Genomic DNA, 17,838 nt, shown 5'->3' on the forward strand with positions numbered 1-17,838 from the left:
ATAGAGAATGAGTGTCTACAAAGGGGGAGGGGACAGTGGGAGAGAAAGAGAATCTCAAGCAGACTCCTCACAAAATGCAGAGTCTTACATAGGGCTCAATCTCACAACTCTGGCATACTATTTTTATCAATTATATCTAAGCCACCAAATACTTCCTAAGTGATTATCTTTGTGATTGTCCTCTAAAATTAGCAGATAAAGAGACAATTCCACAGCTCTCCTATAAAAATGCTTGGAAACATTTTCAGTGGTGTAATGGTATTAATGTCTTTGGGTATAGCAAGAACTTGATTGCTTTCTTTTAAAAGTATATATATATATATGTATATATTATGTCATATCTAATTACACACAACCAACAGCTTAATTAACCCCTACTGCAGTACATCTCAACCTATCCGTGGTAAAGGATAAGTCTGGGTTTGTTTCTTTGTTTATTAACATCCATTTCATTGGAGATTGATGACGATAGGTAGCTAGAATTATATGTGATTCATCACATGGGTGTGATGTCACCCAACTGGACCAGACCCTGATTAACAAAAGGAACCCACTAATCATTTGATTGGATGTCATAGCAGTGACAAATTGCTATACAAATTTCTAAATACTAATTCCCAATTTCTATTCTTTTCTTGACCTAGACCAGTAACAATCAGTGCTGGGCTACATATAATTTAAGTAGCATTGGTAAAAAATTTAAAAAAAAAATAACTTTTAGATCCTATCTCAGTCCATAGTACAAAATATCTTTAAATCAGGCACTGATCAAAAAAGAGACATATTTAAACAAAAGACATACACAATTTAAGCGCAGACAATAAAACATAGACAATTGAAGCAAAAATGTCCTATTGCTCCTCTTTTACACTTTTTGCTCAGTTTAATTGACAAGTATCTTGACACAGCAAAGCAATCTGTTTCAAAAAACTGCCACCGTTTGCAACTACTTATCTTTGTGAATTATAATTTTCTCAATATTGTGCAATCAAAATAAGATAAATTGGATACTGAAACTGAAAAAATAACACTAGCCAACACTCCTGCAGAGATGCTCTTCGGAAAAATTTAAATTCCACTATAAAACACATGACCCCAGTAGAGATTCACAATATACAATGGACCTGAAACATCTTGCAGAAATAAGTTGGATTAACCTTTAAGGGGGCTGTGAGTTATTTAAACCACAAATCCCATTCTTTATGTTACATCAAGGAACATGCTGATTTACATATTTTGAAAAATGCTGGAGAAGATCCTCTGTAAAGTACCTTGTCATTTCTAATGTCTCAGACTTCCTGAATCCCTATATTGTTAGTTCAAATGCCTTAACATGTCATTATCCAACCCATCCCTCCACAACATGCACACTTTTTAAATGCATCCAAAATTTTTATTTTATGCCTAGGAATGAAAGACATCTAAGGCCTTCCCTTTCCAGTACTGACCTTCAGAGCTTTGTTTGGAGCATACTTTACAAGTTCTGGAGACAACTAGCCATTGTGCTTACAAGTAAAAACACATAAAAGCTGTTTTAAGATATGGATGCTGGAGAGTTGACTTGACTAGAATCACACATTAGCTGAGGAGCTCAGTCTTACAGCCAGTGACCCAGTGATCAGCATTCAAATCTGTACTTCAGCAAAGTAAACTGGAGTGCATTATGGGCTCATATGATCACCTGAGGATACTGGAAGCAAAACTGTTAAATCTATCATTGCCAGGGATCTACAGAACAACGGTGAACTCCCTCCTGCCCAAAGACCTATCTAACAACACTAAAGCTCAAAGCAAATTGGGTGAAGCACCTGCAATTCATCTGATCCTGTCAAACAGGGTTTCTCAACTTGAGAGCCCTGACTAGTTCATGGGAAGTCCCTTGTTAAAAATGCAGTTTCCTTTAGATTATGGTGATAAAAGGCAACCACAAAAAGACTAAAAAAATCATTGGAATGTACACTTTTGCTGGATTAACTGAATGGTATGTAAATTATACTTCAATGAATAGGTTAAAAGTGAAAAAAAAAAAAAAAAAGAGGTGCCTGGGTGGCTCAGTCAGTTGAGCATTCAATCTTGGTTTAGGCTCTGGTGGTGATCTCAGGGTTGTGGGATTTAACCCAAGTCAGGCTCCCAGTTCAGCACAGAGTCTGCTTGGGGATTCCCTCTCCCTCCCCCTCTGTACCTCCTCTACCCTCTCTTCCCTCTGTTAAAAAAAAAAAAAAAAAAGAGGCACTGGGTGGCTCAGTTAAGCACCTGCCTTTAGCTCAGGTCATGATCTTGGGGCCATGTGATGGAGCCCTGCATCAGGCTCTCTGCTCAGTGGGATGTCAGCTTCTCCCTCTCCCTCTGTGTACTCTCTCTCTCAAATAAATAAACAAAATATTTTTTGAAAAGTGAAAAAAAAAATTAAAGCTCAGTTCCTGGGTCCCATCCTTAGAGATTCAGAGGTAGCAGATGTGTGACAGAGTTTAGGAGTTCACACTTTTTGGCAAAGAACCTAGTAATTCTTCTGAGAACCAATGTTTAGCCTACATGTTCTGCATTATATCCTGGACCATAAGATAATGGTCCATATATGGTCCATTAAGCTGGACCATAAGAGAGCAGCATTTGCCTGGATTACTTATGAAATTATTTGAGTTGCTGTCATCAAGGAATGCCACCAGCGGAGAATGCTATTCATTCAATATATCTTATAAGCGGGAAGACAACTTATGTTATTTGGTCATAGCTCTCAATTGATAGCAATAAGACAGTAAAAAGAAAAAGCCTTTATGTTAATAATTTTTAAAACATAAAATTATTTCCCTTTGAAAATATATCTTAAATATGACTAAAGAAGACATGGAAAATATAAACAGAATAATAGAATTTTAAAAATTAAATCACTATATACACATACATACATAAAAACAGCAAGCCAAGACTGTTTAAAAGGTAAATTCTCCCAAACTTTAAGGAACAAAGCCTAATCTCATACAAACTATTACAGAGAATAGAGAAAGGCAGGAAGCTCTCCAATTCATTTGTGAGCCTAGAACAACCATATCGCAAAGACAGATAAAGAATGTGTGTGAAGAAAAAAAAAAATACTGCCAACTCACCTGAGCTTAGTTGTAAAAATAATTTTTTAAAGAGTTCGCAAACTAAATCCAGTAACATCAGTTCCCTACTTCACATCATGCAAAAATAGCAATTTAAAATAGATCACAGACCTATATATAAAACCTAAAATTATAAAGCTTCTAGAAGAAAATAAGAAAAAATCTCTACAACTGCAACATGGACAGAAGTGTTTAGATAGATAGAATATATTAAGACACCAGTCATAAAAGGACAAAAAATGATAAATTGGACTTCAGAATTAGACAATTTTGCCTTCAAAGATATTTTTAAAAATGAAAGAGTAAGACATATACTAGGAGAGAATATTCAAAAAACATGTATCAGATACAGAACTTGGTAGTCAGAATATACATAAGAAACACAACTCAATTATAGGAAAACAACCAATTTCTAAATAGGCCAAGCCTTTAAACAAACACTTCTTAAAGAAGATGTATAAAGGCCACAAACTCCATCTGAAGTGTGAATACACCCTTCAAACATCTTAAAGGTAGCTACCTCCAGAACAATAACCAGTTCAAAACAACAAATTTAATGGATGAAATTTCCGTGAACAAAAATAAAATTCTACCTTCTGATGAGAAAAGGAATTTATACAAATATAAAACCTGATAATAGTTTGTGAAATAAAGATTCGAAGAATCTAGTGAATGCTGAATTTATTAGAAGCCCATAGCATTTGATAGCTATTGGAAAAGCTATTAGGAAATTTTAAATTAAAAAAAAAAAAAGACAAAAGAAGAAAAAGAAAATCTTGTGACCTGATTGCATGCTAGATTATTTTGTTTTGTTTTGAAGACTGTAGCTGTTTTAAGAGGTGACATTTGACATTAGCACCAGGAGAGCTGAGAGTGGAGGGGCAGATGGCCATAAATTTTGTGATTCTCCTCCCAATAAGAGGCAAAATCTATGTCCCTTCTCCTTTCATCTGAGCAGGCCCTGAGACTTCTTTGATCAATAGAACATAGCTGACTCTCTGGCAGTTTTTAGATCCAGACTTTAAGGCACCTAGCAGTCTCTACTTCTTCTTCCAACTTGGTGCACTAAGCTACCAGGTGTCCATCCTGCCCTGTGGCTTCCATCTTGGTGCACTAAGCTACCAAGTGTCCATCTTGCCCTGTGGCTACCATACTGTGAGGAAGCCCAAGCTAGCCTAAGGGAATGGCCTTGTGGAGATACAGAAGCCCAGTGAATCTCAAGCTATTCCAGGCCCCAACCATTCAAATCCTCCCAAATCAGAGCCAGTGGTGTGAGTGATGAATCCACAATGGTCAGCCCGAGTCAAGCCAGAACCACTCACAATTTGATTGCAACCACTTGAGAGATTTAAGTAAGAACCAGCTGATTGAGATATAATAATCGTTTTATATATTACTATAGCATATACAAGTATTAACATAAAAAAAGTGGGATTCACTCATTAAGTTTGTTACACAGTAGAGAACATGAGGTTCCTCTCACACCAGCCATGCCCTGCCACAGGAGGAATGATTAAAGGAAAAATATATATTTGGCCCAGAGAAGGGTTTACTTCAGAAAGTATAATAACTATCCACAAATATTTGAAACTTTGGCATGTGAGCTAGAGAACAGCCTTATTCTGCAAAGGACAGATCTAAGACCAAGACCAGATGTTACAGGGAAATGGCAAACATCAAAGTTCCTAGAAAGAAGACTGTCCCAATAATCAGTCTGGTACAAGAATAAAAACAGAATCATTGCAATGTCAGAAACAATTTCTCAGGACAGGTTCAAATGGTTACATGGGATGTCTGGTTAGGCTGTATGTTAAAAATGAGCATAAAATAAGATGTAAGACTAGAAGCATGACCAGGTTGCTGTGATCCTACTATGTGTTTCAGAAATATAACAACTGACTTGCAGGTATGAGTCTGAACTAAAAGTAGCCTAGCTATTTTCAATTTCAACTCTGAAAATACTGACTCAGGAGGCAATCAAATTCATGGCCTTGACCCCAATTTACCCTATGCTTAAACAAAACTAGTTTCTCAGGAATTATACATGTATTCTATTTGTAAGAGGTTCACTGCACAAATGCTACTAGAAATCTCTTCCAGTATTTAAAAAAACAACTTTGTGGAAATGCTTTAAGACTAGAAGAGATAATCCCCCACTACCACTGCTGCCTCCTACATTTGATCATTTCTTCCCTACATTTGATAATCCAGAAACTGTGCCAGTCATTTTACAGCATTTTTTATGCCACTCTATAAGACAAGGTCTTATCATTGTTTCACAAATGAAGAAAGTGAGACACAGAGAGGTTAAGTAAATTGCCCAAATATGCACCCAATAAATCCTAAACTCTTTCCCAGCTGGCCGATTGCCTGGGTAGATTGAAGACTCCTTCATAAAGAAACCAGTGACTTTGTTTTAACAGGCGCTTCATTGGAAGCTCCAGCTACACTTGTTTCCGGGAATGCCCTTACTTGATTATCAAATGGGATGACTATTTGTTGTGTTAGAGAAACCAGAAAACAAATTGAGGATAAGTACCTCTCTTTATGCAGAAATGCAGTTATTTGGGGGCTCCTGAGTAGAGTCTAAGACAAAAATGCTTACTGCTTTCCCAGGTCTTCTTCCCCAAAGTATAGGTTACTTCCCAAATCAGACAAATACTATATAGCACAGTGCCACGTCAATGAAAACTAGAAAATAAATTGTTGACCAAGAAGAATAAAGAATGATTAGAGTTAATCATTATTGTTCCTCACCATTAAAAAAAAAAAAAAAAAACTTCCCTAGAAATCAGATAAACAAAATACACCTGCTATTTTCAAGAGTCAGTCTACCAAATAAGGCAGCCTCTGCAATTCCATTCAGAAAGACATAAAAGTTCACTCACTTGGGGTCCCCATTTAGTGTTATCATCAGCATACTGATATTAAGTACTAGAGAGCAATAAATTGGAATGCTTAATATATTCTTTATAAATCATCTCTGGATCTTTCTTGATTTCCGGGGCCACAGTGGGTAGGGAGAAGGTTGTTGGTTGGATACACAGCTATTTGACCCTTCAAGGCAGTTTGGTATCTTTTGAGTCCATGAGCTGTGTTTATATCCAATCCCAGATAAGACAAGCTTCACTAACCACAGAAGTTTGGGACAAAAGCCAGTTGCAACCCACATATCCCTATGGTCCTCCTGCCTTCTGGCAAACTCCAGGACCAGATTGGAAAATCTGTGCCCAGTTTAGGGGCCAAGTTTGGTATGATCTGGGGATGATTTATATGGCTTTGGTTGAAGTCCACATGATATGTGCTACTTTGGCCAAATTTAGCTTTGGGGTTTCTGACTCATTGAAGTAAAATGTATCAGGTGGAGACAGATGGGCTCCCCAACAGGGATCAGAAGGGTCTCCTCCAAATCCCGTGGGACACCAAGACAACTAAATTTCCCACCTCTCTACTCAAAAGTCCAAAACAACATGCAACACAGGTGGTGTCAGGGTGAAGGAGTTGGACGTACAAGTGTTTCCCAGGATTTGCCAAAAATAAAAATAAATTGCTTTTAATTTCTGAAGGGAGAAAGGCTGGATTGATTTTACAGACTCTCCTCTAAACAGCAATTTACATGCTGAAACTGTAAAGCTGTGGGTAAAATATCCCTTCCTGGTGATTTGAAATCCGTTGATTAATTTCAAGTTGATGACCTTGTTCCCCTACAACAATAGAACTTTAATTCATCTCACTCAGGCTGCCTCTAACTAGTTTTCAACAATCACGAAACAACCAGCAAGTAGTGGTTGTTTGGTGGATAGAATCCCTATTAATAAATACAAATTAAATGAAGCATATCAAAAGAACCTGCTCCCAATACCAGACCAAATAAGATTTTCTCTAAATTTAAGAGCAAAAAATGTCTCCATAGGAAGAACCTCAGATATTCTAAGACAACTCTGTTCAGTAAAAACAAAATGCAAGCCACAAATTCAAGCCACTAAGTAATTTTTAAATTTTACAGTAGCCACATTAAAACATGAGAACAGGCAAAATTAATTTTTCAATTTTTTTTAATTTAACATGGCATATCAAAAATACTATCATTTCAACGTGCAATCAGTATAAAAGGACAGATGATATTTTTTACATCTTTTTTCCATCTAAGTCTTTGAATTCTGATGTGTATTTTACACTTAACATCTCAGTTTCGACTTTCCACATTTCAAGTGCTCAATCGGCTTATGTGACCACTGGCTACCAAAACTGGACAGTGCAGCTATCAGGTAAGAGCCACACTAAACATCCTTCAGTAAGCAAATGTTATAGCTAGTTCTGACACAAGCTCAAAAAAGATGAAGACTGGCTTTGATCTCACAGAAATGGCAACATTTGGGAAGTAGTAGAGCAGCAGGCTATCAGATCTCTGGGGAAAGCCTGCCCAAGCTTCACCACCACATGCCTCGGTTTCCCCATCTGTAAAATCTAGCTGTCTCATATGGTTTAGTAAGTGAAATTAGTGAATACAAATAAAGTGCTTGGAAATGCATCTGCCCTGTCATACTAACCAACAAGTCAGAAGAGGCTGGTCAGAAACACCTTAGCGCGAGGGTTGTTCTTTATTCATCACTGTAAGTCCCAGGACCTAGCACAGCTCTGATATATTGAAGAGGGTCAATGAACACGTTCCTTCATTAAGGGTGGTGGACACCGTGATGTGCTGCCCAAATCCAACTCTCAGAAATAAAAGGAATTTTACTCAGGCTGCTGGGAGTGCTGCCAGCAAACAGTCCTCAACTATCACCTCCCTTTGGGGAATTGCCCCAACTAAAGACCAAAGGCTTGCTAAAATCAAGCACCTGTCCAAGGTTTGTTTACATTACAAGGCAGGCTCCCTCCTCCTCAGGAATGACAGCACCAAAAGGCCACTCTTGCTCCAGAGACCCTCTTCCTTATGTCTGTATCCTTGGGCATGCACTGTGGATCCCCCCCACTACCCCTCTTACTTCCTTCCCCTGAAGGTGAAGGTGTTGACCCCAAAAACACTCCCTAATAAACATCCTACATGCTAATACACAACCCACAGAACCCAACTGGTGATAATAAGAAACAAGAACTGTCTGTTAAAAGAAGAGTTAAGACAATGAGTATATAATATTTACCAGTGTTTTCCTAACAATTTCTATCAACCAGGTCAATATAGTGTTGCCTGTACATGGATCACCACGGACTTTGAGTCTTCCCACCAGCAGCTCATTTTTTCCAAGACACACAACCACGCAGTTTCAGAAGAACTGAGCATAGCTGCAAGCACTGAGACTCTTTTAAGAAAGCTTCTTTCTTCTTTAGATTATCCAAGACTCACACACTACAACCAGATGCATGCATGCCGGAGTGAGCCCAAACCACAGAGTTCTCTCGCATCTCGGACTTTCAAATTCTTAAATTTGCCCTTTACTTAAAAAAGTCAATGATTTCACCAAGAAAGTTTGATTAGTTTCTTTTACTTTCTGTAATGAAGTGCCATCCTTTTTACACTTGAAAGGATCTTTGTAATAATGCAACATTGATCTTTTGAATACAGATGAGCTAACCTAGATAATAGGATTTAGAATGAGAAAGACCAGACTTGTTCCGATATTTAAGGCTCCAGTGCCATCAAGAGGAAATGTGGCATAAAACATGTTTCCAGAGACATTGTCTGACGCCACATTAATAAATGTAGGATCATGTTTCCTCCTGCACATAGTCTTTATTTTGTTCAACATCTTGAGAGAAGTCACAAAGCTGTGTCCCCAGATGTCAATCACCCAGTGCAAAAAAAAAGAAGGGGGGGGAAGCTTTGGAGATTTAGTTCTGAGATCTGTCTTCTCAAGTCTACTGCTTTAAGCCACAAAGGTCGAGAACTGAGATTCAAACCTGATACTAGAAAACAGTTCTGACAAAACTTAGGAAAAAAATGGCAAGTTGCCAATTCAAAAATTATTTTGCACCAGGCTCTGTTGAAGAACTGACAAGGGGAGGTGGGATAATTTTCCTTTGGAGAATGAAGTATAGTCTCTAAGAAATCACTTGCTATTTTCCATCTCCCCATCCCTTAGAAAAAGTAGGAAAAGATGGTCTTTTTGCTGGTCCCATCCTCCAAGAAAGACCTTAGAGAGACATCCTCAAGCACAGCCTTATACACAGGGGTGGCTTATTCTCAGTCACAGCCCATGGCAACATCTCCTGTGTATGGAGCAATGTTAGATATCGGAACAGAATGAAAAGAACTATCACGAAAGACCCAATCCAGTGACAAGTACAAAAGGATCCTATAAAAGATGCTATTATTCTACTTACAGTATGTTTGAAATTATCCATTTAAAAAAATTAAGTCCAAATCTAATGTGGGGAGCTATAAATAAGTCACAAACAAAACTGAGTGCTACATCTGTGACACTAATTATAAAGTATTAAGAGATGAGAGAGCTCAGCATGGGCTAAATTGATCAAAGAAGCTCTGGGACTTAGATAATATAATAGCTGATAATTATTGATCTCTTACTATACACCAGGTGGTATGAGAAGCATTTCACATGGGCTATCTCATCTAATCCTCAACAGGATGGAATAAGGGGGTTACGCTGGTTTTGCTGTGCCCCAAAGTTAAATACTCCCCCAAGAGTTTACAGTTATTAGAAGTCAGTTCATCAGACCCTACAGCCTGAACTCATCAACACCTAAATCATATCAAACTTGACAAAGAGTAAGGAAGATTGGAGAAGGAACACGATCAGGACCTAGAATGAAGACCAAGGTATCCTAACCGTTGCAGAGGGAAAGACCAATTGAAAGAAAACAAGTAGAGATATGGGTGGGCGTTGTGTAGGAGGACAAGTGATACAGAATCAAGTCTGGGGACAGAATAGGATGGGGACAGAGAATCAGTACATGAGTGGCTTAGTGGGTTGGTTAAGCATTTGACTTGATTTTGGCTCAGGTCATGATCTCAGGGGCGTGAGAAAGAGCCCCTCATTGAGGCTTAAGATTCTCTCTCTCTTCCTCTCCATCTGCCCCCTACCCCACCCTGCCACACCCTTGCCCTTGTGTATATTTTTCTCTCTCTCTCTCTCTCTCTCTCTCTCAAAAATAAATAAATAAGGCCACAGGAATTGGGATAACAGACAGGAGACCATAAGCAGGGATGCATTTACTAGAATGTCTTATAATACGGAAACTTGGTCACCAGGTAAGATGGTAAGAGCACGGTTCTAGATGCAAAATGTGGGTTCCGGCAGAACAAGAGCAGGGCTGATTGATGCTCTTGTTATTCCACATCTAGGAATATAGTTTGTCCCAGAGTCTGGCCTTAGGGTCCTCCCCACCCCCTCCCCATTAGAAATTCTATAACCTCAACCATAATGCAGCCTCCAGAGCACGTACCATGACATTCTGGTCCCATGAAGAAGAGAAGAGAAAGGAGGGAGAGAAGGTTTTAAGTCTGTAGGTGCAAACAGTTTGAGAAACCCTACATGCAGGAGCATCTTTTGAGAGATTTATAATGCACACTAGCACCAAACTCCATTTAAACAAGCAACCATCTTCCTAACTTATTTGGCCACCGACCCTCTGAGGGCACACTCCAGGAATGAGTAGTTTAGAGAAATGCTGGGGCAGAGAACCACACCCAAACGAGCCTTCTCAGGAGGAGGAAGACTATTACACAGAATGGGGATGGCCTGAGAAAAAAAAGGCATGCAGAGGAGCAAAGATTAACCAGAAATTATAGCTGGGAAGAGTCAAAGATTCGCTTTGAGACATTAGGACCAGATTACAAAGGAGCTAAGAAGCCTGAAGGGCCATAAAGTGGGAGGTTCCTGCTCAGAGGAATCCCAACATAAGCAGCAAAGACGGAGTGCGGTGGGTCTAAGAGCTCAAAATCTGAACTGGGAGGAAATGCTGGGGGGGACAGAGGCGGGTGGGGAGATGGGCTGTGTTTCTAGCTCCTTGTCAGTGTCTACGGCAGAGCCAGGGCTCTGAAGACACACTTCCGTGTGCGTGTCAGCACCGCCCTTCAGGCCTAGGCCACCTGCATCCAGGTGTTCAATCTCTCTCCACCCCTCTCTAGGCGCGGGACACCAAGGCTTAAAGATGGAATGTGATTCGCCCAACATTGCGCAGCTAAAAGGCATCACAGCCAAGATTCAAAACCAGAGATAGCTGCCTCCGGAACCTTTGGGCTTGATCATGGTATCAGATCATCTCTGAGATTATCTTCATCAGCATCCCTCAAGGGCGAGAAAGGCAGTGGCTCACCCAATCTCCACGGTTGCCCTGGCTCCTTAGAGCCTCCATCGGCGGAGAGCAGCACCTTTGCTTTCCCTTCTCACCGGAAATTTTTCATTGAAATATAAAGCTACAGAAGGTCTGTGATATTGTTTTTCTAAATTCACCCAACTCCACCTTTAGCCAACACGTGTTTATTCCAGACACTATTACAGGTTATTTTATTTCAGGGGCACACCCAATCCACTTACAACATTAGACACCATTCAGGTAACAGAACCAACCCTCCCCCTTAGAGCTATCTTCTGTGGCTTCTATTCTCCCAGCAACACGCTTTATTTAGCACCTTTGTTCAGGCTGCAATGACCTAGGGCCAGCGTCTGTCAATTTCTTGCCACTCGCCTCACTCTGTAACCTACAAGTGATGCTTGCTCCACTCGAAAATTCATCAGTGCTAAGGGCTTTTTTTTCCCCTCTCATCTCCTCCTTTCCAAATTTGACCCTAGGAGGCTTGGGGTGAGCAGTCCTGGCTCCCCAAGGGGTAGAGAGCAGATCTCCATCCAGCAGCCCTGCTCTGGTAACCATAAGCCCGCAGGCAGGACCTCCGCAGGTGCGTGTGCATAGAAAGCCCGCCTGAGCCTCGGCTTTGACTTGTAAACAGAGGCTTTGAAAGAGCAAAGTTGTGAGTTTGTCTCCACTAAAGCAAACTTCCTCTGCTGTTTGCTTTGGGCGTTTTGCCGATGTATCTGCCGAGCAAGAATGGATTTCCTGTCTGTTCCTCCAATCCTCCTGGAGCCCCGCGGAGCTCAACTGCCATCTCGAGGCTCCAGAATGGGCATCCAGCCATATCCGGGTCTGATCCCCCATCCAGAGGGCTTTCCTCTCCTGCTCATCTTCTCCCTTTACCCTTTCTCCCCCCAGCCAGGTCAGGTAGTGAATCTGCAACTTACCGCCCCCAAGAGGAAGGTAAGACAAAGCCAGGAGGTGGCCAACCACACCGTGCTAAGCCAGATACCCAGATAAGGTCGGGATTACCTTTCAGGGCAGCTGTGAGAGTTAATTGAGATTGTCTCCATTTAACCATGAGGATAAAAAGATGGACAAAGTTCTGGTACTTTACCCCAGGTCAGCCCCAGGCCTGCCCACCTTCAAAGACACAGCTCTTCCAGGTGCAAAATGCAAGGTGCTAGCAGAACAGGTAGTTTCCCTAAATGCTGCAGCAGAGAAGACTGCATTCAGGCTCATTTACCTTGAGACATGTGGCTCCTTCACTATATCTTTCATTTTGCTATTCTGAGACTGACATGGGTATTAAATTCTCATTTTCCTTTTTATTGTAACAAAAACAGTGCAAACATGGTTATAATCAGCTAGTGTCAGGAAAGCCAAAGGGGAGACCTGGGTATGTAATGACTACATATAGCCACAAAGAAGGTTGTGGCCACCCAGAGACTGTGCAAGCGAGTCCTACCAATTGTCCAATGTTTTAAGAAAAGCGAGAATCCTGGATCTTTAATGGGACTCCTTGTATTTAAGTTTAGCAATTTTTAGAAACTCAACACTGTCTGAGCCAATACGGCATGACAGACCAAATATGCCCATAGGACAGATGCTAGCACTGTCCGTGGTTCTGCAGCAACCTCTGCATTATCCCACCCTAGGAAGAGTCAACGGATTAGCTCTGACTTAAGACCTCCTGCATCCGTAAGGGCCAGGGGACGTTCGGAACCCAGCAGCACTAGACCTATCTGTGAAAGAGACACTTCAGAGTTCCTATGATCATGGGGTTAAGGAAGGTCACACAGTTCCATCTTCAGAGAGAGCTGGCTAGATTCTCCCCACTTAATAGGTGTGGAGAAAGACTAAACGCAGGAATTTCCTGAAAGCAACAGCAGGATTTGTCATATCTAAGGGTGTTGAGGGTTTGAAAGAAGGATGGGCTTACGTATTATCTTTGTGACATTTCCAATTAAATGCAAAATCAACAGAACATCTTCTGGCAGGGTCACGGTGGTAATGAACACCCACCCCAGCTTGTTAGCGCAACCATCTCTCAAAACAGCAAAAAGGAGGATAAATCAACTGCCTTTGCTACCTTTATCAGCATAAACAAAGAGATAAAAATACGGTATAAAATTTTAACTATCTTCCCCCCATTCTACCTGCAAATGTGAAATTCCCCTGTGCTTCAATAAAGGAAAAATACATCCAATGAAGTCTAACAAATGTGCCATCTGTTCAGAAAGCAGGAGGCAGGCATCTCTTACATGTGACACCACTGCCCTCGTGTGGTTTAACAGCATAATGCAGCTGTTTGCCAAGGAGGTTTGAATGGTTAGGACTAAAAATTGTACTTCTCATAAATATAAATCATTTATACCAGGGGACAATATGTGAGGGAAAAAAACCTTTCACTTAAGGAACACAAATATGACTTATATTAAAACGTCTATTCAAATCAGACCGTTTTATTCTGCACTGAGCTTTCTTACAAAAGGGAGAAAGAAATCAAGAGGGGGTTAAAATGTCCTTAGAAAGCAGCTGCGTAGCAAGGACACACAACTGTCAGACCTAATGACACTGGTGATTCCCTTGCTCCCATGTCCACACCTGGCTTCCCACCTCACTGCCTTCCTGCATAGTTCCTGCAAAGGAGGAAAAAAAGACCTTTTACTTCCCACTCGCTTATTGGCTTCACACCATTAGTTTGCACCACCATGCTCTGGCTGCACTGTTCAAATCCCTGGTGGCAAGATAATCCCAGAGGCTGTTCCCAGGGAGGCTTCATCCAAGGGGATGGCAGGAATTCGGTGCCCGGACAAAGAGAAAGGAAAACTCTCCAATATGCTGAACTAGACAGAATGGAGACAACAGGGATCCCTGGGTGGCGCCGCGGTTTGGCGCCTGCCTTTTGCCCAGGGCGCGATCCTGGAGACCCCGGATCGAATCCTACGTCGGGCTCCCGGTGCATGGAGCCTGCTTCTCCCTCTGCCTGTGTCTCTGCCTCTCTCTCTCTCCCTCTGTTACTATCATAAATAATAAATTAAAAAAAAAAAAAAAAGAATGGAGACAACATTATACCTACAATTAAGTAAATAACACCTGTATTTTCTTCTATCCTCCACTGATTACAGGGAGACTGGGTCAGTCAATGAACAAGTATTTAAAATGGAGTATCTACAGACATAAAACAAGGTGTCAGGCACACTCAGGATAGAAACTCCCCTGAGCCAGCCTTCTTACCTGTAAAATGGGGATAATGCTTTCTATTTAATTCTTATCATTACTCTGTGGAGGAATAAGATACAATAAGACTTTCTTCCTCAAGACTGATCAAAGGCTATAGACTTTTATCATAATACTCTAGTTTAAATTTGGGTGTGTTAGATTTAAATCTCATGAATGTAATTGTTTAGGTAATAATCTGAAAGCTGAGTTAGTTATTTGAACTTTGTGACCTAGCACATGCATGCTTGACTGCTTCCAGTAAGGGTTGAAATCAGGCCTACTGGCTGCAAAAGGGAAGGGCCCTCACGCCCCTCCCCACAGGAGCCCAACACAGCCGCCAGGTCTGTGCTGCTGCAGTCAGGGTTGGGAGTTGGTGGCTGAGGGGCTGGTCATGCCCATCCGGCTATGGCCAGCCCCTAGCAACTAAAATGAGAGCACTTCTGAGGGCTGCAGGCTGCTGTGGCCAGTGCCCCATCCCAACTCCCACCGCAGCCCCAGACCATGCCACAAAGACTGAGTGGGACCTCCAACTAGGGACCAGGGGGCAAGAGAGCCAGTGTCTGCTTTATTTATATCAGGCATGTCTGCTGCTCTGAGCACTCCAGTCAATTAGAGGGAAAGAATTACTTGTTTATTTATTCCATCTTTAGAAGTAAGAAAATAATCTTTAGGGACACCTGGGTGGCTCAGGGGTTGGGCGCCTGCCTTCAGCTCGGGCGTTATCCTGGAGTCCAGGGATCAAGTCCTACGTCGGGCTCCCTGCATGGAGCCTGCTTCTACCTCTGCTTGTGTCTCTGCCTCTCTCTCTCTCTCTGTGTGCCTCTCATGAATAAATAAATAAAATCTTTTAAAAAATAAAAAAAGAAATTAATCTTTAATCAGACCTGCAACTAGAATGGCCCATTGAAGATTCTCTTTGAAAAGACATGATAGCACTGTCTGAGAAAATGGGCTTTGGCATCAGACACACCCAAGTTCAAGGCCCACCTCTGCTACTTACTAGCCCTGTGATCTCAGCAAATTAATCCATGTCTTTGACTGTATATCCTAATCTAAAAAAATGAGGATAACGGCTTCTAATTCTTGGGTTTGTGTGAGAATGCATGCATGCCTGGAAAGGTCTTAGCATAGTCCCTGGCACATCACACATGTTAGAGAATGATAAGAAAGCTGGCACCGTAAATAAATGAAGCAGGCTTTGCAGGCCAGGTGAATTTTAGCTTGGGGTGAGCAAAAGTATCGAAGCCAGAAAGCCTCCGGATGTGATTTAGACTTAGTGACTGTGAGGGACGCAGATGCTCCAGCATCGAGATCAAGGGCAGGATTAGGAGTCACACAGCCTGGCCAACATGACCCGCAGCTGTTTGTCGTTCGTTTGTCGACCACTTACTTCTTCCCTGGTAACCTGTCAGGGGCCACCATCGATCACTTCCCTTCCCTGCTGAGCCGTCCCAGCAGCTGGGCTGACAAGGGTGAATGGTGAAGTGATGGCTCCTAACTAGAGGTTTTCCCACCACCACGTTTCTCTGGCTGCCACGACAGTCTTTTCACACCGGGGTGACCAGCCCTGCCCCGGGGTGTTTCAAATGTGGCCTCCCCAGTGCCGCTGAAAGGCAAGCCCATGACCTTCTTAGGTTCTTCGCTGTCAAAAACTGGGCAGATGGGTTCCTAATGTCCATTCTCTCCTTTGTATTCTAGGCCCTTTTATGGACCAATTCCCCACAGGAACCGTGGCCCTTGAGCCCTCATTACCTTTTCCGTGAGCTTCAATCCCAACTGCTCTGGGTGGTCCACTTTTCCTTTCAATCACTCCACCTCCACTTTTTCTTTCCTTTTCCTTTTTTTTCTTCTTTGCCAGTGGAAATATAGCACCGTTTGACCTACTTCGTCTATATCACTCCAATAAAAATTGAAATAGACTGAAGGAAGCCTCAGTCTCAAGCTGGAGTTATTTGTTAGGATTTTTTTTTTCTTTTTTAGTTGTATTGTGATATTTACATACCATGAAATTTACCACCTTTAAGTGTACAATTGAATGAATTATAGTGAAGTTACAGAGCAGGACAATCATCACCATAAATTAATTTTAGAATATTCTCATTACCTAAAAAGAATCCTCATGCCAGTTTTACAGACAGTTCATATTCCTACCTCCAGACTTCTGAACATTTCATATAAAATATACAATGTCTGCGCTTTTGTGTCTGGTTAAGCTGGGGTTTTTTGTTTTTGTTTGTTTTTTTTTACATATCCCAGTCCTAAATCCATATACCGTTCTGCTTTTGTTCCCTCACCTATTAGAGAAGATGCTTGCATTTCTTAAAAACTCTGAGCACCTTCTGGGTGCTTCAAGGCTCTGGGCTTAGCCTGGTGATACAGTGGTCAGGAAAACTAGTTATAGCCCTCAGCGAACCACACAAATATTTATTTCACCCAAATAAATTTAAAGTTGTCAGTGTGATTTGTTCTACAAAAGAGAGACAAAACTTGATTTTAATCTGGCTAACTTAATGCAGTTTACACTGACTGCCTATTACCAAGAGAGCTAGCATCTTGAAAAACAGACTTTCTGGTCAAAGTGGAAATGTTTTTGCTAAAAGTAAGCATGGTACTCAATGCAATCCCTATCAAAATCCCAGCTGCTTTTTTTGCATGAATTGACAAGCCGATCCTAGAATCCATATGGAGATGCAAAGTACCTCAAATAGCCAACAATCTTGGAAAAAAAAAAAAAAAAGACCAATGTTGGTATCAATTTCAAAACTTACTACAAAGCTACAGTAATCAAGACTGTGTGGTACTAGCATAAGAATAGACATATCCATCATCATATACAGGCATATACAGTCCAAAACTCTTGGTTTTGGCACAGGTCATGACCTCAGGGTCTTGAGCTTGAGCCCCCAGAGCCACCATCTAAGCCCTGAGTCAAGCACCCAGCTGAGCCCCACATAGCCCCACAGAGTCAGGTTCAGATGCCTTCTCCCTCCTATCGGCTCCTCCCCCAACTTGTCATGTGCATGCTCTCTCTATCTCTCTCAAATAAATGAATAAAATCTTTAAAATAAAAAAAAAGAATTGAGAGTCTAGGGAAAAAAGCACATACAGTTATGGTTGATTTTCAGCATGAGTACTAAGATAATGAATGCATTGGGGGAAAGAAATCTTTTCAACAAATGATGCTGGAACAACTGGATATCTACATGCAAAAATTAACTCAAAATAGATCAAAAACCTAAATGTAAGAATAAAAAGC

The 17,838-nt window shown here is 41.2% G+C and overlaps 1 long non-coding RNA gene across 1 annotated transcript in view; it reads right to left on the reverse strand.

Annotated features, from left to right (window-relative positions):
* LOC111095565 overlaps nucleotides 1-14,709 on the reverse strand; it is an 86,066-nt gene extending 71,357 nt beyond the window's left edge. Inside the window, exon 1 of the long non-coding RNA XR_005358294.1 lies at nucleotides 14,598-14,709. This is a non-coding gene — a long non-coding RNA (uncharacterized LOC111095565). The remainder of the gene's footprint in view (nucleotides 1-14,597) is intronic.
* Between the last annotated feature and the right edge of the window lie 3,129 nt (nucleotides 14,710-17,838).

The sequence above is a fragment of the Canis lupus genome, chromosome 4 (genome assembly GCF_011100685.1).
Source record: "Canis lupus familiaris isolate Mischka breed German Shepherd chromosome 4, alternate assembly UU_Cfam_GSD_1.0, whole genome shotgun sequence".
Taxonomy (NCBI): domain Eukaryota; kingdom Metazoa; phylum Chordata; class Mammalia; order Carnivora; family Canidae; genus Canis; species Canis lupus.